Source organism: Loxodonta africana, chromosome 4 (genome assembly GCF_030014295.1).
Source record: "Loxodonta africana isolate mLoxAfr1 chromosome 4, mLoxAfr1.hap2, whole genome shotgun sequence".
Taxonomy (NCBI): domain Eukaryota; kingdom Metazoa; phylum Chordata; class Mammalia; order Proboscidea; family Elephantidae; genus Loxodonta; species Loxodonta africana.
Window position 1 is genome coordinate 36,101,392 of NC_087345.1, and position 25,271 is coordinate 36,126,662.

At 37.4% G+C, this 25,271-nt stretch overlaps 1 protein-coding gene across 2 annotated transcripts in view; it reads left to right on the forward strand.

Annotated features, from left to right (window-relative positions):
- The window catches only part of NTN4 (netrin 4), a 123,536-nt gene that overhangs the window by 26,946 nt on the left and 71,319 nt on the right, over nucleotides 1–25,271 (forward strand). The window lies entirely within an intron of this gene.

Here is a 25,271-nt window from a genome sequence, read left to right on the forward strand (position 1 = left end):
TTTCCCTGGGCCTGAGATAGGCCCATTTGAGTGTCCTGAGCCATGTCCCCGGACTTGGAGAAGGAATAAATTCACAACAGGGGGAAAAGATAATTTGCCAGCTCCACTAACCTGGGGAGCTGAGGACAGACGCAGCTCCTGTCCAGGCAAAAACGGTCCATGGACTTTGAATACCTTTCCCCCCTGCATGGACCTGTGTGGGCCTATTCCAAGAGAATAGGCCCTTGCTGGCAGACTGCAACTGTTTAAGCAGTGTGGTGGAGAGGTGGGTTTTTGATATTTGACACCACTTTGCCTATTAAACAGGGCTCTCACCTACCCACATCAGGGGCATAAGGACTGGTGGCTCCACTCAGGTCACCCAGCCACCTGCCACAGGGGTCCAAGGATAACTGGTACCTCCCAGTCCTTACAAACAAAAGCATTGGGTGCCCATGGTCCATCTGCAGAACCCACCCACCAGTATGGTCTAGAGAACAGGGAAGTGCTTTCCTCACAGACACTCAGGGGATGGTTCCCAGCTCCCTGGCTTGTTCAGAGCGTGACCCCCTGCTGCAACTAGATACCAGTACCTACACAAAACACCCCAGCCCCTCTAAGACTGTAGGACAGAGCCTGTACAACACACTTGATGAGCAGCTACCTGGACACCTGAGCTCAATCCACACAAGAAAAATGAATGGACTCATAAGCTCATATACATGATAACAGCTCTAGCCATCTGGTGACAGTGTGTCAGAGCTCCAAAGGTGAAAATTATCAAGCTAGCTCACTCAAGCAACGCATTTGGGCATAACAAAACAAAACAAGAAACTAGGATAGTAAGCAAACATAAAATAAACTAATACAATAACTTATAGATGGCACAGAGACAACAGTCAATATCAAACCACATAAAGAAACAGACTATTATCACTTCAACAAGCTCTCAAAACAGAGAATCAAAGCATCTTCTGGATGAAGGTGCCTTCCTGGAATTACCAGATGCAGAATTCAGAAGATTAATATACAGAACTCTTCAAGACATCAGGAACAAAATTAGGAAGGAGATCTGGCAATACGCAGAACAGGCCAAGGAACACACAGATAAAGTAGTTGAAGAAATTAAAAAGGTTATTCAAGAACATAATGAAAAATTTAATAAGCTGCAAGAATCCATAGAGACAGCAATCAGAAATTCAGAAGATTAGCAATAAAATTACAGAATTAGACAACACAATAGAAAGTCAGAGGAGCAGAATCGAGCAAGTGGAAGGCAGAACTGGAGACCTTGAAGATAAAACCCTTGGCACCAATATATTTGAAGAAAAATCAGATAAAAGAATTTTTAAAAAATGAAGAAACCTTAAGAATCATGTGGGACTCTCTCAAGAGAAATAACCTATGAATGACTGGAGTAACAGAACAGGGAGGGATAACAGAAAATGCAGAGAGAATTGTTGAAGATTTGTTGGCAGAAAACTTCCCTGATATCCTGAAAGATGAGAAGATATCAATCCAAGATGCTCATTGAACTCCACATAAGGTAGCTTTTAAAAGAAAGTCACCAACACTTATTTAAATCAAACTGGCCAAAACCAAAGGTAAAGAGAGAAGTTTAAGAGGAGCTGGGGATAAAGGAAAAGTCACCTGCAAAGGAGAGTGAATAAGAATAAGCTCGGACTACTCAGCAGAAACCATGCAGGCAAGAAGGCAATGCGATGACTTATATAAAGCATTGAAGGAAAAAAATGGCCAGCCAAGATGCTTATATCCAGCAAACTGTCTCTCAAGTATGAAGGTGAAATTAGGACATTTCCAGATAAACAGAAGTTTAGGGAATTCATAAAAACCAAACCAAAGCTACAACAAATACTAAACAGAGCTCTTTGGTTAGAAAATCAATAATATCAGGTATCAAACCAAGACTAGGACAGTGGACAGAGCAATTAGATGTTAACCCAGACAGGGAAATCACAAAAATAAATCAAGATAAAAAAACACACAAAACAGGGAAACAGCGATGTTATTATGTAAAAGAAGGCAACACTACAATAATAAAGAGGGACTAAGAAATGTAGTCATAGATCTTTCATATGGAGAGGAAGACAAGGCGATATAAAAGAAATAAAAATTAGGTTTAAACTTAGAAAAATAGAGGTAAATATTAAGGTAATCACAAAGGAGACTAACCTACTCACCAAAATAAAATACCAGAAAAAAATAGAGACTCAGCAGAATCAAAATCAACAACGAATAAGAGGAAAAGCCAATATATAAAGATAAACTACTCAGCACAAAAAATTAAGTGGGAAAAAGAAACTGTCAACAATGCACAAAAAAAGACATCAAAATGTCTGCACTAAACTCATACCTATTTATAATTACGCTGAATGTTAATGGACTAAATGCGCCAATAAAGAGACAAAGAGTGACAGAATGGATTAAAAAACACGATCCGTCTACATACTGCCTACAGGAGACACACCTTAGACTTAGAGACACAAACTAAAGCTCAAAGGATGGAAGAAAATGTATCACGAAAACAACAATCAAAAATGATCAGAAGTGGCAATATTAATTTCTGACAAAATAGACTTTAAAGTTAAATCCACCACAAAGGATAAGGAAGGACACTATATAATGATTAAAGGGACAACATACCAGGAGGATATAACCATATTAAATGTTTATGCACCCAATGACAGGGTTGCAAGATACATGAAACAAACTCTAACAGCATTGAAAAGTAAGATAGACAGCTCCACAATTTTAATAGGAGACTTCAACACACCACTTTCAATGAAGAACAGGACATCCAGAAAGAAGCTCAATAAAGACACGGAAGATCTAAATGCCACAATCAACCAACTCAACATTATAGACATAAAGAGAACATTCCACCTAACAGCAGCCAAGTATACTTTCTTTCCTGTGCACATGGAACATCTCTAGAATAGACCACATATTAGGTCATAAAGCAAGTCTTAGCAGAATCCAAGACACTGAAATATTACAAAACATCTTCTCTGACCATAAGGTCATAAAAGTAGAAATCAAGAACAGAAAAAGCTTGGAAACTGAACAAAACACTTGGAAACTGAACAATACTTTGCTGAAAAAAGACTGGGTTATAGAAGACATGAAGGATGGAATAAAGAAATTCACAGAATCCAGTGAAAATGAAAACACTTTCTATCAGAATCTTTGGGACACAGCAAAAGCAGTGCTCAGAGGCCAATTTATATCAGTAAATGCACACATCGAAAAAGAAGAAAGGGCCAAAATCAAAGAATCATCCCTACAACTTGAACAAAAAGAAAGAGAACAACAAAAGAAAACGTCAGGCACTAAAAGAAATGAAATAATAAAAATTAGAGCAGAACTAAATGAAATAGAAAACAGAAAAACAATTGAAAGAGTTAACAAAACCAAAAGCTGGTTCTTTGAAAAAGCAACAAAAAATTGATAAACCATCGGCCAAACTGACAAAATAAAAACAGGAGAGGAAGCAAATAACCCAAACAAGAAATGAGATGGGCGATATTATATCAGACCCAACTGAAATTAAAAGAATCATATCAGATTACTATGAAAAATTATATTCTAACAAAGTTGAAAACCTAGAAGAAATGGATGAATTCCTAGAAACACACTACCTACCTAAACTAACACAAACAGAGGTCAAACAACTAAATAGACCCATAACAAAAGAAGAGATTGAAAAGGTAATCTAAAAACTCCCAGAAAAAAAAGCCCTGGTCCGGACAGCTTCACTACAGAGCTCTACCAAACTTTCGGAGAGGTATTAACACCGCTACTACTAAGGGTATTTCAGAACATAGAAAAGGATGGAATACTCCCAAACTCATTCTATAAAGCCAGCATATCCCTGATACCAAAACCAGGTAAAGACACCACAAAAAAAAAAAAAAAAAATTACAGATCTATATCCCTCATGAACTTAGATGCAAAAATCCTCAACAAATTCTAGCCAATAGAATTCAACAACATATCAAAAAAATAATTCACCATGACCAAGTGGGATTCATACCAGGTATGCAGGAATGGTTCAACATTAGAAAAACAATTAATGTAATCCATCATATAAATAAAACAAAAGACAAGAACCACATAATTTTATCAATTGATGCAGAAAAGGCATTTGACAAAGTTCAACATCCATTCATGATAAAAACTCTCAGCAAAATAGGAATAGAAGGAAAATTCCTCGCATAATAAAGGGCATTTATACAAAGCCAACAGCCAACATCATCCTAAATGGAGAGAGTCTGAAAGCATTACCCCTGAGATCAGGAACCAGACAAGGATGCCCTTTATCACCACTCTTGTTTCAACATTGAGCTGGAGGTCCTAGCCAGGGAAATTAGGCTAGATAAAGAAATAAAGGGCATCCAGATTGGTAAGGAAGAAGTAAAGGTATCTCTATGTGCAGATGACATGATCTTATACACAGAAAAACCCAAGGAATCCTCAAGAAAACTACTGAAACTAATAGAAGAGTTCAGCAGAGTATCAGGATACAAGGTAAACATACAAAAATCAGTTGGATTCCTGTACACCAACAAAAAGAACACCGAAGAGGAAATCAAATCAATACCATTTATGGTAGCCCCCAAGAACATAAAATACTTAGGAATAAATCTTACCAGAGATGCAAAAGACCTATACATAGAAAACTACAAGACAGTACTCCAAGAAACCAAAAGAGACCTACGTAAGTGGAAAAACATACCTTGCTCATGGATAGGAACACTTAACATTGTAAAAATGTCTGTTCTACCAAAAGTGATCTATAGATACAATGCAATTCTGATCCAGATTCCAATGACATTTTTTAATCAGATGGAGAAACAAATCACCAACTTCATATGGAAGGGAAAGAGGTCCTGGATTACTAAAGCATTACTGAAAAAAGAAGAACAAAGTGGGAGGCCTCACTCTACCTGATTTTAAAATGTATTATACCACCATAGTAGTCAAAACAGCCTGGTACTGGTACGACAACAGATACATAGACCTACGGAACAGAATTGAGAATCCAGACATAAATCCATCCACATATGAGCGGCTGATATTTGACAAAGGCCTAAAGTCAGTTAAATGGGGAAAAGACAGTCTTTTTAACAAATGGTGCTGGCATAACTGGATATCCATCAGCAAAAAAATGAAACAAGACTCATACCTCACACCCTGCACAAAAACAAACTCAAAATGGATCAAAGACCTAAATATAAAACCTAAAATAATAATGATCACAGAAGAAAAAATAGGGACAATGCTAGGAGCCCTAATCCATGGCACAAATAGTAAGTAAAACATTACTAACAATGCAAAAGAGAAACCAGATAACTGGGAGCTCCTAAAAATCAAACAGCTATGCTCATCCAAAGACTTCACCAAAAGAGTAAAAAGATTATCTACAGACTGGGAAAAAGTTTTTAGCTATGACATTTCCGATCAGCATCTGATCTCTAAAATCTACATGATACTGCAAAAACTCAACCACAAAAAGACAAATAACCCAATTAAAAAATGGGCAAAGGAGATGAACAGGCACTTCACTAAAGAAGACATTCAGGTAGCTAACAGATACGTGAGGAAATGTTCACAATCATTAGCCATTAGAGAAATGCAAATCAAAACTACAATGAGATTCCATCTCACTCCAACAAGGCTGGCATTAATCCAAAAAACACAAAACAATAAATGCTGGAGAGGTTGTGGAGAGACTGGAACACTTATACACTGCTGGTGGGAATGTAAAATGGTACAACCACTTTGGAAATTGATTTGGTGCTTCCTTAAAAAACTAGAACTAGAACTACCATAGAATCCTGCAATCCCACTCCTTGGACTATATCCTAGAGAAATAAGAGCCTTTACACGAACAGATATATGCACACCCATGTTCACTGCAGCACTGTTTGCAATAGCAAAAAGATGGAAGCAACCAAGGTGCCCATCAACAGATGAATGGATAAATAAATTATGGTATATTCACACAATGGAGTATTACCCATTCAATAAAGAACAATGATGAATCTGTGGAACATTTCATAACATGGAGGAATCTGGAAGGCATTACGCTGAGTGAAATTAGTCAGCTGCAAAAGGACAAATATTGCATAAGACCACTATTAAAAGAACTCGAGAAATAGTTTAAACAGAGAAGAGAATATTCTTTGATGGTTATGAGAGGGGGGAGTGAGGGAGAGGAGACTTCACTAATTAGATAGTAGATAAGAAGTATTTGAGGTGAAGGGAAAGACAACACACAATACAGGACAGGTCAGCACAACTGGATTAAACCAAAAGCAAAGAAGTTTCCAAGATAAACTGAATGCTTCGAAGGCCAGTGTAGCAGGGGCAGGGGTTTGGGGACCACGGTTTCAGGGGACATCTAAGTCAATTGGTATAATAAAATCTATTAAGATAACATTCTGCATCCCACTTTGGAGACTGTCATCTGGGGTCTTAAATGCTAGCAAGCGGCCATCTAGGATGCATCAATTGGTTTCAACCCACCTGGAGCAAAGGAGAATGAAGAACGCCAAAGACACAAGGTAATTATGAGCCCAAGAGACAGAAAGGGCCACATAAACCAGAGACTACATCAGCCTGAGACCAGAAGAACTAGATGGTATCCGGCTACAACCAATGACTGTCCTGTCAGGGAACATAACAGAGAATCCCTAAGGGAGCAGGGGAGAGTAGTGGGATGCAGACCCCAAATTCTCGTAAAAAGACCAGACTTAATGGTCTGACTGAGACTAGAAAGACCCCGGAGGTCATGGTCCCCAGACCTTCTGTTAGCCCAAGACAGAAACCATTCCCAAAGTTAACTCTTCAGACAGGGATTGGACTGGACTATGGGGTAGACAATGATATTGGTGAAGAATGAGTGTTTTGGATCAAGTAGACACAGGAAACTATGTTGGCATCTCCTGTCTGAAGAGGGGATGAGAGGGTAGAGGGGGTCAGAAGCTGGTGGAATAGACATGAAAACAGAGAGTCGGGGGAAGGAGTGTGCTGTCTCATTAAGGGGAGAGCAATTACAAGTATCTAGCAAGGTGTTTATAATTTTTTGTATGAGAGTACGACTTGATTTGTAAACTTTCACTTAAAGCACAATAAAAATTAAAAAAAAGAAAAAGAAACATGGAAATGAGATTTAATTTGTTAGCATATTTCTACTTTGAAGTCGGAGTTTCAATTGTGAGCTTTCTTGCTCTGTAGGCCCAGTGGCTTAAACATCCTGAAAAATTCTGTACTTGCAGCTTTCCTCGATCAGTTTACTCTGTGAACAAAAGAAAATAAGACTAACTTCATAGTTTTCTACCCTTCTGAATCATATAAATTAGACTTACCAGTCCTTTAGTAGATCTATTTTATTTCATCAAAGTAGAGAAAATAAGATCTACTTTTTACTTTTTATGACAATTGCTCAATTACTGGTCTTTATGTCAACAAGTCTCTGTCTGGTCCTTCTAATTCAGCTTTCAGTTCTCTTTCTTAACTGAACTCTTGCAACTAATCCTCATACTTCAGACTAGAACTTAATGGAAAAAGGTATCATAAAATTTGTCTCTATTGGGAAAACTTTTCATGGTGTTAACGCCTATCTTCAAGGTCTCCTGAAAGCGAAGGACAAAGTAGCCCTATGCTTCCTAGTACTAAGGTAACAGCAAATATTTATCTGTGGTCTAGGGCAAGTGGAGAGGTCCCTTTGAAGTCTATTTGTTTGGTAGCCAGGATCTCCCCACCAGAGTAACAGTGTTTAAAGCTTGGTTTTCTTTTTTTTTTTTTAACCCTAATCAGGACATTTTGGTTACTACTGATTAAGCTTCTTAAAGAAAAAGTTGAAAGCAGATGTTGGTTAGGTTTGCGTTATAGAAATCCCTCAGTAGGCACACACATGTTCAACAAAGAAGCTAGTTTTAAGGTCAAACTAATCAGCAATTGTGCTTTTCCATTGATACCTAGTCAGGGGAAGTGTTTGTTAATTTATACACATATGCATTTTTATAAGGAAGATTAATTGAAGGGATAAACAGAGGGTCCTAACCAATTTTAAAGCCTTTAATGTTAAAAAAAAAAAAAGCTAAATCTTTTGCCACAATGGATAATTAATTTCACTGGCATTTAGTCTTATTAGGATTTAAGAGTTTTCTTACTCTTAAAAAGTGGATAAGAGAAAAGAACTATATGTTTATAGAAACATAGATATGTTTAGATTGTTGTTGTTAGGTGCCATTGAGTTGATCCTGACTCATAGCGACCCTATGTACAACAGAACGAAACACTGCCCAGTCCTGTGCCATCCTCACAATTGTGTTATTCTTGAGACCACTGTTGCAGAAGTTATCAAACAATATCATTAATATTGGAACCCTGGTGGCACAGTGGTTAAGTGCTTAGCTGCTAACCAAAAAGTTGGTAGTAGCAGGGTTAAATTAGCCCTAGGATAAATGCTACCCTGGATTCACCCTAACAAAAATTAAAACTCAAAAAGATCAAACATATCCCAAGTAAATTGACTGCATGCAAGAACAATGTCTAACGTTTCTTAGAGAAATACATCAAAATCCAGCAACCAGCAACATAAAATTCACAATGTCTGATGTTCAATCAAAAATTGACAGGCATGAAAAGAAGCAGGAGTAGAAACAGACCCAGAAATGACACAGCTGATAGAATTAGCAGACAAAGACATTAAAGAAGCTATTATAAATATATACCATATGTTCAAGAAAACATGAATATGTTGAGGAGAGAAATGGAAAATATTAAAAAGATACAAATGGAACTTCCAGAGATTGAAAGTGCAAATCTGAAATGAAAAATATACTGCAAAGGATTAACAGCAGTTTAGATAGTACCAAAGAAAATATTGGGGAATTCAAAGGCATTGCAATAAGCACTATAAAACAATGAAGTACAGACAGAAAAGAGAATGGAATAAAAAGAGCATATGGGACCTGTGAGACAATATTAAGTGGTCTAACATTCATGTAATTGGAGTCTAAAAGGAGAAGCAGAGGATCAAAAAAAATATTTAATGGGATAATAGGCAAATTTTTCCCAAACTTGAAGAAAACTATAAATCCACAAATCTAAGAAGCTCAATAAACCTCAAAGAAAAGAAACATAAGGAAAGCCACGCAAAACCAAGTTGTCAAAGTGATTCAATGAAGAACGGATAGTCTTTTCAACAAATGGTGGTGAAACAATTGAACATCCATCCAAAAAACCAAACCCAGTATCATCGAGTCAATTCCTACTCATAGCGACCCTGTAGGAGAGTAGAATTGCCCCATAGAGTTTCCAAGGAGTGCCTGGCGGATTTGAACGGCTGACCCTTTGGTTAGCAGCTGTAGCACTTAACCACTACACCACCAGGGTTTCCTGAACATCCATAGGCCAAAAAAAAAAAGAAAAATGAACCTTAATACTTTGTTCACACTATATACAAACATTAACTCAAATTGGACCATTGACCAAAATGTAAGTGCCAAACCTATAAAATCTCTAGAAAAAAAAAAAAATAGGAGAAAATACTTATGACCTTGAGGTGGGCAAAGATTTCTTAAATAAAACACAAAAAGCACAAATAATAAAAGGAAAATAATGATAAATTGAACTTTGCAAAAAATATTTGAAAATCATGTATACGAATATATATTTACATATAAAAACCTATAAAGAACTTTTATAATGCAATAAGAGGAAAAACCACCAGAAGAAAAACATGGGCAAAAAGATTTGAACACACTGTTCACCAAAGATGTATGTCAAATAAACACAGGAAAAGATGCTTAACATCATTAGTCAGTCAACCAGTAAATAATAAAAAATAAATAGGGCAATGCAAATTAAAACCACAATGAGATACTGCTCACATTCACTATAAACAGTAAAATTACAAAGACTGACAATAGCAAATTGGTGAGGATGTGGAGCAACTAGACCTCCCTTCATACATTGCCAGTAGGACTGAAAAATAGTCTAGCCACTTTTAAAAAACAGTTTGGCAGTTCCTTATAAAGTTAAATATGCACTTACCACACTACCTAGCAATTCCTCTCCTAATACCCAAGAAAAATGAAAACTTATGTCCTCACACTCACTTGTATGTGAATGTTCATAGCAGTTTTATTCATAATAGCCAAAATCTGGAAACAACCCAAATATCTGTCAACTGATGAATGAATAAACAAACTGCCAAAATTCTTCAATCTCTTCTCTCTTGCTTCCATTTCGTTGTCAGTACTGTTTTCTGAAAACTTTACACACTGACCCTTATTCCATCTAGGTTTTCAAAAAGTCACCTGTGATCTGGCCAAATCCAAAAAGTTTTTCTCAGTCTTCTTTCTTCTGAATTACATTTACCATTTATTACATCTTCTTTCTTTGCGTTCTCCGTTCCTTTGGGTATATGATACTAAATTTTCATTATTTTCCAATGTTGCTTATTGACCCTTTTTTGTATTATTTCTGGCATTCTCCTTCCTCCTGACCTCTAACCATGTGTGTCCCCCAAAACTTAACCTTTAGTTCTATAGTTTTTTTTTTTTTTTTCTGACATTTATTTCTTTGCCTCTCACATGTGGTTGCTTCCCTTCTTCCATCCAGTGCCTTTACTATGGTTTAGGCTCTTCTCTTTTCCATATTAACTCTCCTGAAGGGAAATGCTGTTCATTTCACGTTCCTAATCAACTGCTCAAATACTTTAAGTTATTCTATAGCCAAATGAGTCAGCTATGATATAATGGTAATAGCACTGAACTTGGACTCCAACAACCTGAGTTCAAATATTAGCTCTGCCACTTACTAGTAGGTGACCTTGGACAAGTCACTTAACATCTTTAGTTTTCCTATCTAAAAAATGGGAATGAAAAATATCTACTTCATAGGTTTACTGTAAGGATGAAATGAGATAAATAAAAATGAAAGCAGTTTGTAGAATACAAATAATTTCTAAGTGTGAGTACGGTTTTTCAATAAATATGTGTTCACTCTTACTATAACTATACACTAGTGGGCAAGACAGACAAGGTCCTCCTGCACTCATGAAGCTTACTGTCTAGCATGCAATACAACCAAGTAAAATAGATAAGTGCTAAGTCTGAAAGAAATAACAGGCATTTAAAGTAGCACATAAGAGAAACCGCTAATCTAGGCATGGAGTGGAAAGGGATGGTTAAGAAAGCTTTCTGAAGAAAGTGACATCTAAGATGATACTTAAAATATGGGTATGAGTTGGTCAAGTAAGAAGGTGGGGCAGTGGGAGCCAATGGCAGGTGTGAAAAGCTTTCCAAGCAGGTGGAATAGCACAGGCAAAGGCCTGGGAAAAAAGTGAGAATATGAAGCTTTCTAGGAACAGGCAGGAATTCAGTATGACTAGAATGTAAATTTGTAACCAAAGTCACAGGGGTGGGAAGTTAAAGCAGGGAGATCAGTTGGGAAAGACTGTAATAACCTAAGTGAGACTTGATGGTGGCCTATACTTGAGCAGGGCTAGTGGAAATGGAGAGAAATGGATAGTCAGGAGGTAGGTGGTCAAATCAACAAGACATAGGTTTGGGGGGAAGAGTGAGGGAGTCAAAGGAGTTAAGAGAGGTCCTGAAAGCAACTTAACTTACTCAGGAATATACTATGTAGATGTGGTTTATGATCAGGGCCTAGCACTAGACCTGCAACTAGGATGGGCTAGATGTGATGGCTCAGCTGACAGCTTTCATTCAGACAGACCAGATATGACGTCCAAGGATACAGCAATTTCCGATGTAGGTCAGCAAACAGAGGGGATCAATATTTGGAAGTTATCCAGGTAGACAGACAATCTACGAAGCCTCAGACAGATGTCTGAGAGGTCTGTCAATGAATCCTAGACACTGGCTGCATTCACAGATAGGACTCAGTCCCAAAGAAGGGACACTGGCAAAAACAAAGCAACTACCCAGTAAAAGGCTAGATACCAATCAATTGCACTTATAAAGATCAGTGATTTTCCAAGCATTTCTACATTTGTTAAGGCAGTTGCCATTGAGTTGACTCCAACTCATGTGTGTCAAAGCAGAACTGTGATCCACAAGGCTTTCAGTGGCTGATTTGTCAGATGTAGATAGCTAGGCTTTTCTTCCAAGGTGCCTCTGGGTAGACTACAGCCACCAACATTTTTAACAGCCAGGTGGGTTAACCATTTGTACCACCCAGGGACTCCCTATATCTGATACCTTTTGGAAAATCTTCACTACATACCTGTGAGCCAAATAGAAGCAGGTATCATTGCTTCTAGCAAGGGTTACAGTTAGCCACATCCTTTAATAGAACACAAGTGGCACAGTTAATCACATCCATTATTAGAATGACAAGTGGAAGTGAGATAAATTATATATGTTTTCTTTAATCTTATATTTTAAATCTAACTTTATTTCAGAAACAGCTAGATACAGAAACAAGTATAAAGTAGGTTATAGTGGAAAAGTCATTAGGTCAGAAGAGACTGAATTCTAGTCTTAACTCTGTCACCAAACTATTGGTTGACCTTTAGCAAGTCACTTTAAGCACTCTAAGCCTCAGTTTCCTCTAGTTGGGCTAGATCATTGATTGCTAAGGACTCTCTGACACTCAAAGCCTATGACTCCAAGTGCTAAGGGCAAAGGAAGAGCTAGGATCCCCCATTGACTGGAGAACAATTTTTATTTATTTTTAGCCCTGATCTTTAATTTTATTTTGGTTTCTGTCTTGTTTCTTGTTCCTCCTTGCAGTTCTGTCATTTCCCTTCCCCCTGAAGATATTTAAGGAGCTGCCTTTTCATCACTTTAAAACTGTAAATATGCCCTTGAAACATGCAAAGAGGCTTTTGTGTCCTTACAAATCGAGGTTATCATACAAGTAAGTCACTTGAGTGCACTGCATTCCTCAGCTTGCTCCATTGAGAGCTTTATTAGACTATAGTGTCCTATCTCAGAAGGACTAGTTGAGTAGATAAGACTCTCCCACTTTAAAATGTGGGCTATCTGATGAAACAAGGTGCCTAATGTTCCAGAGTATAAACAAGGGCATTTTGGTGTTATCCAAAAGACAGACACACTTCTCTCAGACAAGTAGGTGCTTCACTTAAAGTGGCACATTCGAGGACAAATGTTCTAAAATTAAACCAACCAGCTGCTCCACTGCAGACGCCCACGTGTCAATTATGCTACCTTCTCCTTGTCCAGTCTTCTGTTTGCTTAAAACCAAAACTCCCACTCACTGCCACCCTTTAAAAGCCTAAATTTTCACATACTTTCCAAAAAGGCTAACTACACACAAAAGCAGAAAGCCTATATCAAGAGCATATTACAGTATATATACTTATCTCATTGGATCTTTGCTCTTTGAGTTTTTCAACTCAGATACGTAAGAGCTTCAACTTAAATGGTGCCAGTGACTGGCTACAGAAGTCAATTGAAGTTTCACCTTCCTTGTTAAAGTGAAGTGACAATACAAAAACTTGAGTGTGTGAATCCCACTAAATTTTAGCAATCTAAAAATTATGAGAGGTTCAAATTTTGAAATAGCTTAATAAATACAGTGAAGCCTGTGAGAGCTGGAACTCAACAGGACTGCCTTGTTTTGCTGGGTCTCGCAAGTTTTCCACATTTGACACGGTACAGTCTTACGAATTTTTAATCACTCATTTTGGTGGAAAATATTTGAGTTTTCCTTCTCTGACAGGTTTCTGCCTTACACGGTTTCCGGCTTTTGCAGGTTTTGCTGAGTACAAATGGAAGCAAATAGATCGGTTTCTATGTTTAGGTCTTAAGTGTGTTGTCAAGCTAACAATAATGAGAACAGTTGTCAATGAAGAGTAACAAAGTTCAACTGAATTAAGCAAATGCCGTTTGCTAGTAAACAACCAAATAAAATAAATGATGGCTTTATAATACAGTTGAAGTCCTGGTGATGCAGTGGTTAAGAGCTCAGCTGCTAACCAAAAAGTTGGCAATTCGAATCCACTAGCCACTCCTTGGAAACTCTATGGGGTAGTTCTACTCCATCCTATAGGGTCACTATGAGTTGGAATCGACAACAACGGGTTTCGGTTTTTGGTTTTACAATACAATCAGAAATGTTTCTCAATGCTATCCTAATCAGGCTTAAATAGGTCAAGGGAGACGTGTGATTTTTTTCTCATATAAAAATAGCTTTTATTGTGGAGGTAATTTGTTTTTTTATTGAATTATATTAGACAAAAGTTCCAGTGGTTCCTGCCTAAATGTTTTGTAATCAGTCTTGCAGTTAAAGTAAATTTATTACTGAAAATATATTATTCAAATTTGGCATTCAAAAAGTATTTTAGTGTTGATAAATATCAATAAATAAAATCAAATTTTTCTATAAAATAAAATTTTGCTAAGCATGTTGGAGGTGGTACAAGATTAGCATACAAATAAGATATTTTGTATAATGATTAAGTTTAATATTAAGTACTAAAAAAAAATTTTTTTTTTTAAAGTACTATGTACCTACTATTTTCTCTTAGGAAGAAAATGTACATTACAAAAATATAATTTTATTATAATCATACTATTATTTTTATATCATAAAATTAAACCTGTCTTCACATGATTCTATATTGACCCATTCATTCAATAAGTATCACTGAGAATCTATAAGACACTAAATTAGATGTCAGGGATACAAAGATGCATCAAACATAGTGTAAATAGTGAAAAACACAATATAAAGTAGATTATAATAGGTATCATGAGTTACAAATAAAATTATAATAAGGGTTTATGTGTCTAAGGAAAGATACAAGTTACTAAAACATACAATCATTAAATAAAGTCACAAAGTTTAGATCTTATATTTTAAATTATTTTTCATATTTTAGATTGATATGCCCAATAACCCTGGTGGCGTAGTAGTTAAGTATTTGGCTACTAACCAAAACGTTGGCAGTTCAAATCCACTGGAAAAAAAAATGGAAAAAATATCTGAAACAATAGTTTTCAGGTATTGGATATCATGCAGCGGTGGACAGTGATCCCTGAGAGAGGTGGTACAAATCGGGTGAACCCTGTGATTGCCCAAGCTTACTGCCAAGGGAGAGTTTCCAGGCTGCAGTTTAGGAGGGAGGAGACTAATACATTTCCTGAATTAAGGAGCTGAGAGTCTGGGGAGGCCAAGAGTTTTCAGGTTAAAGTACCAGAGAGGAGAGAGCTTCACTGAGAGAGACATATAAAACCCAAACCCAAACCCAGTGCCATCGAGTCGATTCCAACTCATAGCGACCCTATAGGACAGAATAGAACTGCCCCATAGAGTTTCCAAGGAATGCCTGGTGGATTTGAACTGCCAACCCTTTGGTTAGCAGCTGTAGCACTTAACCACTACACCATCAGGGTTTCCAGAGAGACATACAGAGATCTACACATGGCCCTCACATCTCCAGCTGAGTACTGATCAATGCATGCATGTAAGAAAACTACCCAAGGCCAGGAAAACCAACCAGAATGACAGAAGGAACACAGAGGTCATACAGGCCAGGAATAGTCAGCCAGAGTGGAAAACCTCCACTTCAACCTTGTATCTCATTCCCCCATTGCCGTCAAGTCAATTTCGACTCATAGCGACCCTACAGGACAGAGTAGAACTTCCCCATAGGTTTCCAAAAAGTGGCTGGTGGATTCGAACTGCTAACTTTTTGATTAGCAGCCTAACTCATTAACCCACTCCATTGCCGTCAAGTCAATTCCGACTCATAGCGACCCTATAAGACAGAGTAGAACTGCTAGAGTAATTATAATGGTATTACCTCAATAACCAAAAAAAAAAAAAAAAAGTTGTCTTTGAGTCAATTCTGACTCATTGCCTCAATGCAGAATTAGCCCTGTACTAGAGGGTATACTGGTTCTACCTAACAAAACTTAAAAGCAATCCTCAATGGAAGGCATTATGCTGAGTGAAATTAGTCAGTTGCAAAAGGACAAATATTGTGTAAGACCACTATTAGAAGAACTCGAGAAGTAGTTTAAACAGAGAAGAAAATATTCTTTGATGATTACGAGAGGGCGGAGGGAGGGAAGGAGGGAGAGGGGGCTTCATTAATTAGATAGTAGATAAGAACTATTTTAGGTGAAGGGAAAGACAATACAGGGGAGGTCGGCACAACTGGACTAAACCAAAAGCAAAGAAGTTTCCTGAATAAACTGAACACTTTGAAGGCTAGTGTAGCAGGGGTGGGGGTTTGGGGACCATGATTTCAGGGGACATCTAAGTCAATTGGTATAATAAAATCTATTAAGATAACATTCTGCATCCCACTTTGGAGAGTGGTGTCTGGGGTCTTAAACACTAGCCAGCAGCCATCTAAGATGCATCAATTGGTCTCAAGCCACCTGGATCAAAGGAGAATGAAGAACACCAAAGACACAAGGTAATTATGAGCCCAAGAGACAGAAAGGGCCACATAAACCAGAGAATACATCAGCCTGAGACCAGAAGAACTAGATGGTGCCTGGCTACAACTGATGACTGCTCTGACAGGAAACACAACAGAGAACCCCGGTGGGAGCAGGAGAGCAGTGGGATGCAGACCCCAAATTCTCATAAAAAGACCAGACTTAATGGTCTGACTGAGACTAGAAGGACCCCGGTGGTCATGGTCCCCAGGCCTTCTGTTTGCCCAAGACAGGAATCATTCCCAAAGCCAACTCTTCAGACAGGGATTGGACTGGACAATGGGATAGAAAACGATACTGGTGAAGAATGAGTTTCTTGGATCAAGTAGACACACGAGACTATGTTGGTATCTCCTGTCTGAAAGGGGAGATGGGAGGGTGGAGGGGGTCAGAAGCTGGCCAAATGGACATGAAAAGAGAGAATGGAGGGAAGGAGTACGCTGTCTCATTAGGGAGAGAGCAATTAGGAGTATATAGAAAAAAATATATATATATAGAAAAGTGTGTATAAATTTTTGTATGAGAGACTGACTTGATTTGTATACTTTCACTTAAAGCACAATAAAAATTTTTTTAAAAAAAGCAGTCCTCAAAGAAATCCAATTATTTACAGATAGCAGTATGGTAGATTTAAACACAAATTCTTTTTTTTTTATATACCAACAATCACATTAAATGTAGAAAGGTCTAGACCCTCCAGTTAAAGGCATAGACTATCAGATCGGATAAAATATAAATAAATAAATAACAAGACCCAACTATACTGCTTACAAAAAAATCCACTTTAAATATAAAGACACAACTAGGTTAAAAGTAAAAGATATACCATGCTGACAATAATCAAAAGAAACTTGAGTGGCTATGTTACTATCAGACAGAGTAGATTTCAGATCAAAGAATATTACCAGAGATAAAGAGGGACATTTCCTACTGATAAAGAAGTCAATTCATCAGGAATATATAACAATCCTAAATGGCTATGCACATAATAGTGAGTTTTAAAAATACAGGAAGAAAAAACTGATAGACTTACAAGAAGATAAATGGGTAATTATAGTCAAAGATTTCAGTGCCTCCCTCTGTATATACAATTGATGGAACAAGTAGAAGAGAATCAGTAAGGATACAGAAGACTTGAATAACACCGTCAACCAACTTGTCTTCATTAATATTTATGGAACATCCAACGACAGGAGAATACACAATCTTTTCAAGTGCACAAGGAACATTTACCATGGCAGATCATATACTGGGCAATAAAACAAGTCTCAATAAATATAAAAGAATTCAAATCATACAAACTATGGTCTCTGACCACAATGGAATTAAATTAGAAATCAATAAGATATCTGAGAAATCTCCAAATATTTGGAAATTAAATAAGACACACTTCAATAACCCATGGGTAAAAGAAGAAACCAAGAGAGAAATTAGAAAGCATTTTGAACTAAATGAAAACATATCAAAATTTGTGGGATGCACCTAAAGAAATACCTGGGGAAAAAGAAAGATCTCAAGTCAATGATATACTTGAAGAAACTAGTAAAGAAAAGCAAATTAAACCCAAAGTAAACAGAAATAATAAAGATAGAAGCAGAAATCAATAAATAGGAGAAAATCATTGAAGCCAAAAGCTGCCTCTTTGTTTAAAAACCATTAAAGAACAACTGCGGTTATGATTCTGAAGTTTCCATTTTTGATAAATAAGAAACCCTAGACCAAAGTCCATAGAAAAGATCTAATATTTCTATTTGTTGGAGTACTTGCTCATGCCTCCCTGGTCCTTTTCCTAGGTGTCATGGATTGAATTGTGTCCCCCAAAAATACGTGTCAACTTAGTTAGGCCATGATTCCCAGTATTGTGTGATTGTCCACCATTTTGTCATTTGATGAGATTTTTGCTATGTGTTGTAAATCCTATCAATATAATAACAAGGATTACTGGCAGTTATAGTGATGAGGTCTACAAGATTAGATAGTGTCTTAAACCAATCTCTTTTGAGGTATAAAAGAGAGAAGCAAGCAGAGAGATAGATAGGTGGGCCTCAAAAACTACCAAGAAAGCAGTGCCAGGAGCAGAGCACATCCTTTGGACCTGAGGTTCCTGGGCTGAAATGCTCCCAGACCAAGGGAAGACTGATGCATCACAAGGGCCTTCCTCCAGAGCCAACAGAGAGAGAAAGACTTCCCCTGGTGCCGGAGCTCTGAATTCGGACTTCTAGCCTACTGGACTATGAGAGAATAAGGTTCTCTTTGTTAAAGCCATCCACTTGTGGTATTTCTGTTATAGCAACACTAGATGACTAAGACACTAGGGATATGAAAGCTCTTGTGTGCTGCTGAAGAGAAAGAATCCATAAAGCCATTTAGAAGTGTATTACAAATTCTTATGTAGGGATTTATACATAATGTGTGTGTGTTTAACACCTCTCACTGAGAGTGCAGAATTTGTGACAGCATCTTGCTTTCTTTTTCTACATCCTGTACTCTGCTTAGCTTCTCCTTTATAAAATGGTATTTGAAGAAATAGTTCATTTATTAATTCAACAGTAATTACGAAATGCTACAATGTACCAGAGTCTGTGGGAGGTGCTGGGGGACACAGCCATTAACCAGATAGACAAAATTTCAGCACTCTGAATACTGAGCCTTATACATTAAACAACTAAATAGGCAATAACAATATAATAGTGTAAAAGTGCTAAAGTCAATAGATGGGTAATCAACTTGGACCTGAAATACTCCACAAGCTAGCAGTTAAAAAGAAACTTTTTAAATGTGATAACTAAGTTTCCTGAATTATTATGATTCAACATAGGCAATAAAATTCCAGGCATGAAGCAATATATAGGTATGAATTTGGTTCTAAAACTGAATTCCTTAACTATTATGTACCTAATATTTATTCTATTCCTTATTCTGTTCACATCGTGTTGAAACTATTTAAATTTGCATCTCGATCACAGCATAAATAAGATGTGTGGAATGATGTTTTTACTAATTTTCAGTATTTCTGAGAGATTTTTGTGAGTATTCTAGAAAAGAAAGAAGAGATAGGCGATTCTAACCTGTATTGAACTTTTTAAGGGTCTCTTTGTTACAATGGGGCACAAGAAACGGCAGGACCTGAGCCAAGAACCCAGATCCTCAGGCTACCTTTCAGGGAGCGCGGGCTTAGGGAGGAAGTCAGGCAAGAGCAGAGAAATGGGAAGATTCTAAAGGTGAGGTAGAAAAGGGTCCATGATTCATTTAGAGGGTCAGATTTTTTTTTTGTTTTTTTAATTTTGTATTTCCTTTCACCCATTGACTCCACATTTGGAATTATTAGAAATGCCCACAAAGTTTTAGCTACAAGATTTTCATTGCAGTTGGTTATACTGAAAAGTTGGAAACAACCTAGATTCCTAACAATAGAGGCCTGGCTAAATAAATTATGTCATATCTCACCCAAAATCCAGTGCCGTCGAGTCGATTCCAACTCATAGCGACCCTATAGGACAGAGTAGAAATGCCCCACAGAGTTTCTGAGGAGCACCTGGTGGATTTGAACTGCCGACTCTTTGGTTAGCAGCTGTAGCACTTAACCACTATGCTACCAGGGTTTCCCATGTCATATCTATACAAAGAAATTCCAAGCAGGCTTTTAATGTTATGTAGCACTGTTTCTCAAACTTTATTATGCATCAAAATAGCCTGAAATTATTGCTGAAACACAAATTACTGGGCCCCATCTCCAGAATTTCTGATTCACTAGGTCTAGGATAGGGTCCAAGAATTTGCATTTCTAACAAGTTCCCAGTTTGATACTCATGCTGTTGGCCTGGGGGCCACACTTCGAGAACCACTGACATAGAAGTGTATTTACAGATTTGGGAAGATATTCACAAGGTATTGTTAAATCAAAACAAAGCTGTTTACATTCTGTATACGTACAGAAGTTTAGATGGAAAGATATTGTCCAGTTGGTATCCCTGGTTGTCTTTGGGTGGATCACATTGTAGACCTTTTATATTTTGAGTGACAGATTTTTATGTAATAAGCATATTATTTATCACTAAAAAATAATAACATTTTTTAACTAAAAAAATAAGATCATGAAGTCCTGGTCAGTAGCACTAACAAGCTGGAAATATCAAAATAAGCTTGATCTTAGTCACCCTCTGGCTTTTTAAATACATATTGTTGGAAGTGTATATTTAGAAGCAATCACAGACAGAGGGACAGTGATGGGCCCATCACTACATGCTGTTTCTTACCAGAACAACAATGGAAATGGCTGAAATTACATGGAGGGCTTCAGCACATTTTCTTACTTCATGTTAGTGCCATGTAGGCTGCTTCTGGGAAGTATGAGGAAAAACTGGGTGGGACCCAAAGGGCGACCTGCCAGAAGCTTGAAGCATCTGGATTGGCGTACTCTGTTTCCGGATGCAGGGCAGATCCATTTCCCAGGGTATCAGATTAAGGCGTCTCCTTTCTGGAGAAAAGATTTCATGGTTTAAGCTCCGGTTCACTTTTGTGTCTGTAGCACTCTGCTGTCTCCTTTCCAGCATGTAGCCTCAGGGGTCATGCTGTCCCTTCCCTGCTGATATCAGCGTGCCAACTGTGGTGTCATGCACAACAAGCACAGAGTCACCATTCAGCTTCCACAGTCTGGATTCAGGAAGCAAAAGAGCTTCTAAGTTCCTACAAACCTTGACAGATCTTCCTCTGGCCTTGCATACGCTGAACATTTCTCAGGGCCAGGGAGGGTGGGATGGGGAGGGAGAGGGAGTTAGGGTAAATGTCAAGACAGGAACAGAGAAAGCAAACAGTTGCTACCAATGTTCAGGAAAAGGAAGGGTGGGCAGACAACATAGAGAAATACACCATAGGCTTCACAGTGGAATACTTATTTGGTTAGTAGTAGTTATCCTTTCTTGTGTCCTTGCTTTACTACGGTTGATAAAATAGGAAGTAGCCATATTATTTATTTTATTTACAGCAAGAGTTCCTCATGAATATCTAACAGAAATGCCAGTACTTGGGGATGTCATTGAAAATAAGTCCCAAATAAAATACAAAATGGGTTCAATTTTTAAAACTTATTCAAAATATAAAATCATGTTCTAATTTAGGCTATTAAAGAAAAAGACATTACTTCTATATTGACTCACACATGTGACATAATATTTGTGGGAAAATTTTATCTCATAATGTTTTTTTTTTTTCCATCATTTTACATGTGGATAAATGGGGCAGATTATTGTTTCAGTTTAAGATACAACTTTTTCTAAATTTTACAAGTTTAGAAATTTAAACAAAATCGGTTGCCTTCAAGTCGATTCTGACTCATGGCAACCCCATGCGTGTCAGAGCAGAATGTGCTCCATGGGATTTTCAGTGACTTCCAAGGAGCCTCTGAGTAGACTCAAACTTCCAACCTTTCAGTTAGGAACCAAGTGCATTAACTGTTTGCACCATCCAGGGATTCCAGAAATACCCATACTGGTCAATTTTTCAGTTATTTATTACTATAGTTATAATGCAAGTTCTTGCACTTCACCGTCTAGTGCTATAACGTGAAATGCAGAATGTGAATCTGTTTGTTGTTGTTAGGTGCCGTCGAGCTGATTCAGACTCATAGCGACCCTGTGCACAACACAACAAAACACTGCCCAGTCCTGTGCCATCCTCACAATCGTTATGCTTGAGCCCATTGTTGCAGCCACTGTGTCAAACCATCTCATTGAGGGACTTCCTCTTTTTGCTGACCCTTTTCTGTTTTACCTAAGCATGATATTCTTCTTCAGGAACTGCTCCCTCCTGATAACATGTCCAAAGTAAGTGAGACAAAGTCTCACCATCCTTGCTTCCTGGCTGTACTTCTTCCAAGATAGATTTGTTCCTTCTTCTAGCACTCCACAGTATATTCAATATTCTTCACCAACACCATAATTCAAAGGCATCAATTCTTCTTCAGTCTTCCTTATTCATTGCCCAGCTTTCTCATGCATATGAGGTGATTGAAAATACCATTTTCAATTGAGTTGGGAGCCCCTGAGTCCTCAAAATGACATCTTTGCTTTTTAACACTTGAAAGAGGTCTTTTGCAGCAGATTTGCACAATGCAATATGTCATGTGATTTCTTGACTGTTGCTTCCATGGGCATTAATTCTGAATCCAAGTAAAATGAAAGCTTTGAAAACTTCAATATTTTCTCCATTTATCATGATGTTGCTTATTGGGTCCAGTTGTGAGGATTTTTAATTTGTTTTCTTTCTTTTTTTGATGCTGGAATTGGATATTTGTTGCGCTGATTTTAATGCTTATATTTATATGATTGGAAACCCTGATGCCATAGTGGTTAAGAATTCGGCTGTTAACTAAAAGGTCAGCTGTTCAAATCCACCAGGCACTCCTTGGAAACCCTATGGGGCAGTTCTACTCTGCCCTATAGGGTCGCTATGAGTCAGAAGTGACTCAACAGCAACAGGTTTGGGTTTTTTGTTTGTTTGTTTTATTTATAGGATTACCAGAGAGCTCCTCATAAGCCTCTTGAGGACAAGAAATTTGTCATCGATCTTTGTATACTTACAGATATAGCATTCTCCATTTAGTAGGCATTCAATAAATATATCGATGGATTGATTTTTAACCACAGAGTTCTAATAGATTGAACAGTGATTTATTATTTAGTAATAGACACATGTTCCTAACACAGTCCTAAGTTTTGCTCTTTTGCCTAATAAAGCATATGAGGCAACATATTGTTTAGAAATACTATCATCCTCCAACTACCAAAAAAAAAAAACTGTTGCTGAAAAGGCAGAACTGCCCCCATAGCGTTTCCAAGGAGCAGCTGGTGGATTCAAACTGTTGACCTTTTGGTTAGCAACTGAGCTCTTAACCACTGTGCAACCAAGGCTCTATCCTCCTACTAAGATAGGGGCAAAATAACATTTATGTTGGATTCTGCTGATTTAATTTTTGTTTTCTTTATGTTGAAGTGTAATCCATACTGAAGGCTATAGTCTTTGATCTTCATCAGTTAAGTGCTTCAAGTCCTCTTTGCTTTCAGCAAGCAAAGTTGTGTCATCTGCATATAAAAACTAGTGCCATCGACGCATATAGCAGGTTGTTAATGAGTCTTCCTCCAAGTCTGATGCCACCTTCTTCATATAGTACAGCTTCTGGGATTATTTGCTCAGTGTACAGATTGAATAAGTGTGGTGAAAACATACAACACTGACACACCTTTCCTGATTTTAGACCAGGAATCTGTTTAGGACTCTATATAAGGAAGTTTAGTTGTTTGAAATTCAGAAAGGACTTCATTGTAAAATAAATAAATAAATGTTTTAAAGTCTTACCTATTACACAAATGCCAAGAACAATTTTATAATTAATCAATTCCTTCACCAAAAATTTACCTTTCACCTCCTGTATGCCAGGTACTGTCCTGGGTGCTGGAGACACACCAGTGACTAAAACAAAGTCCCTGCTCTCATAAAGTTTATATTCTAAACTGGGAAGACAGCAAACCAATAAACAACTACAAATATAGTGTGCCCAGTGGTAAGAAATACTAAGAAGAAAAATAAGGCAGGGCCCTTATAAGGACCTTGTGTTTAATCTTAAAAGAAATGACAGGTCTTTGGGCAGGCAGTGGGTTTAATCACGGGAGTTTACAGAAAATCACTCTGGCTGCTGGATGAAGAACAGACTGTAAGAGGCCAAGTATCCAGTGAATTATTACCCTTTCTTCCCGAAGTTATATTTCATTGAGGACAGCTCTGTACCGTGGACCTGGAAATGTGATCCTACAAAGTTGATCATTGCCTTTTCATACTTTTAGTGTAAAATTAATTTCTAAAATGAAATTTTTATATCTAAAATATTGCTTAAAAGGAGATTTTTTCTGGAAAGTTGCTTTAAGATACATTCTCCCTAAATGAGACTTTTTCCAAAGCCTGCTTTTTTATAATTATTTTCATACTACTTGGTTATCAAAAATGTTTCTGGGTTTTTGTTAATAGAGCTTTAATACACCTTAAAAGCCAAAAGATACTTAAGAATTTCTCGGGGAAACTTTATGGTTCTTACTATAGAAATTGAGTTTTTTTTTAATCTATTTTTTGTCTTCTTAAAAACATGCATACCAAGGTATAACTTAGTATTGGCTCCCTTATAATGCTGTTTCATATTATAACATATTTTGGATTTTTTTTTATATTCCTTTGTTTCCACTGGCAGTGATTTCCTCCCTCCTTCCACCAACCCCTGTTCCCCCAAGTAACAGGTTAGCTAAAGAGTTTTATACCATCCCACCCACCCCAAGGCCCTTCTTACTAACCCATATAATGTAAAAACACACACATAGGCCCAAAGGCCTCCCAGTAGCCAAAGTCTATCCCTTCTGAACCTTCCTCCCTCTGGTTTCCTCCCCAGAGCTAGTTTTAAACTGCCTTAAGAGTCTATATATAACCTACACAATAAAAATAGTCTTATTACATCCTGCATTGGACCAGAAGTGCTGTTAATGATCTTGAGCAACCACTTTGGTCACTAGGTTTGGTTTTAAGTGACTATTTTTACTGTTTTCAGAAATAATCCACCCTCAAAGGATGTGTATTCACTACCAGTAAAGATATTCCAAAATGTGCCACAAGCTTGGACAGGCAGTTCTAGGAAAGCACAAAAAACTATTTGTAGCAATGGTAGCCCAAATTAATAACTGATTAGTCTTTCAATGTGTCTATATTGAAAGGGTCAACACTCATTTAGAAACATAAATTCCTGGATGTTGATTTTGTAGTTGCTAACTAACTGGT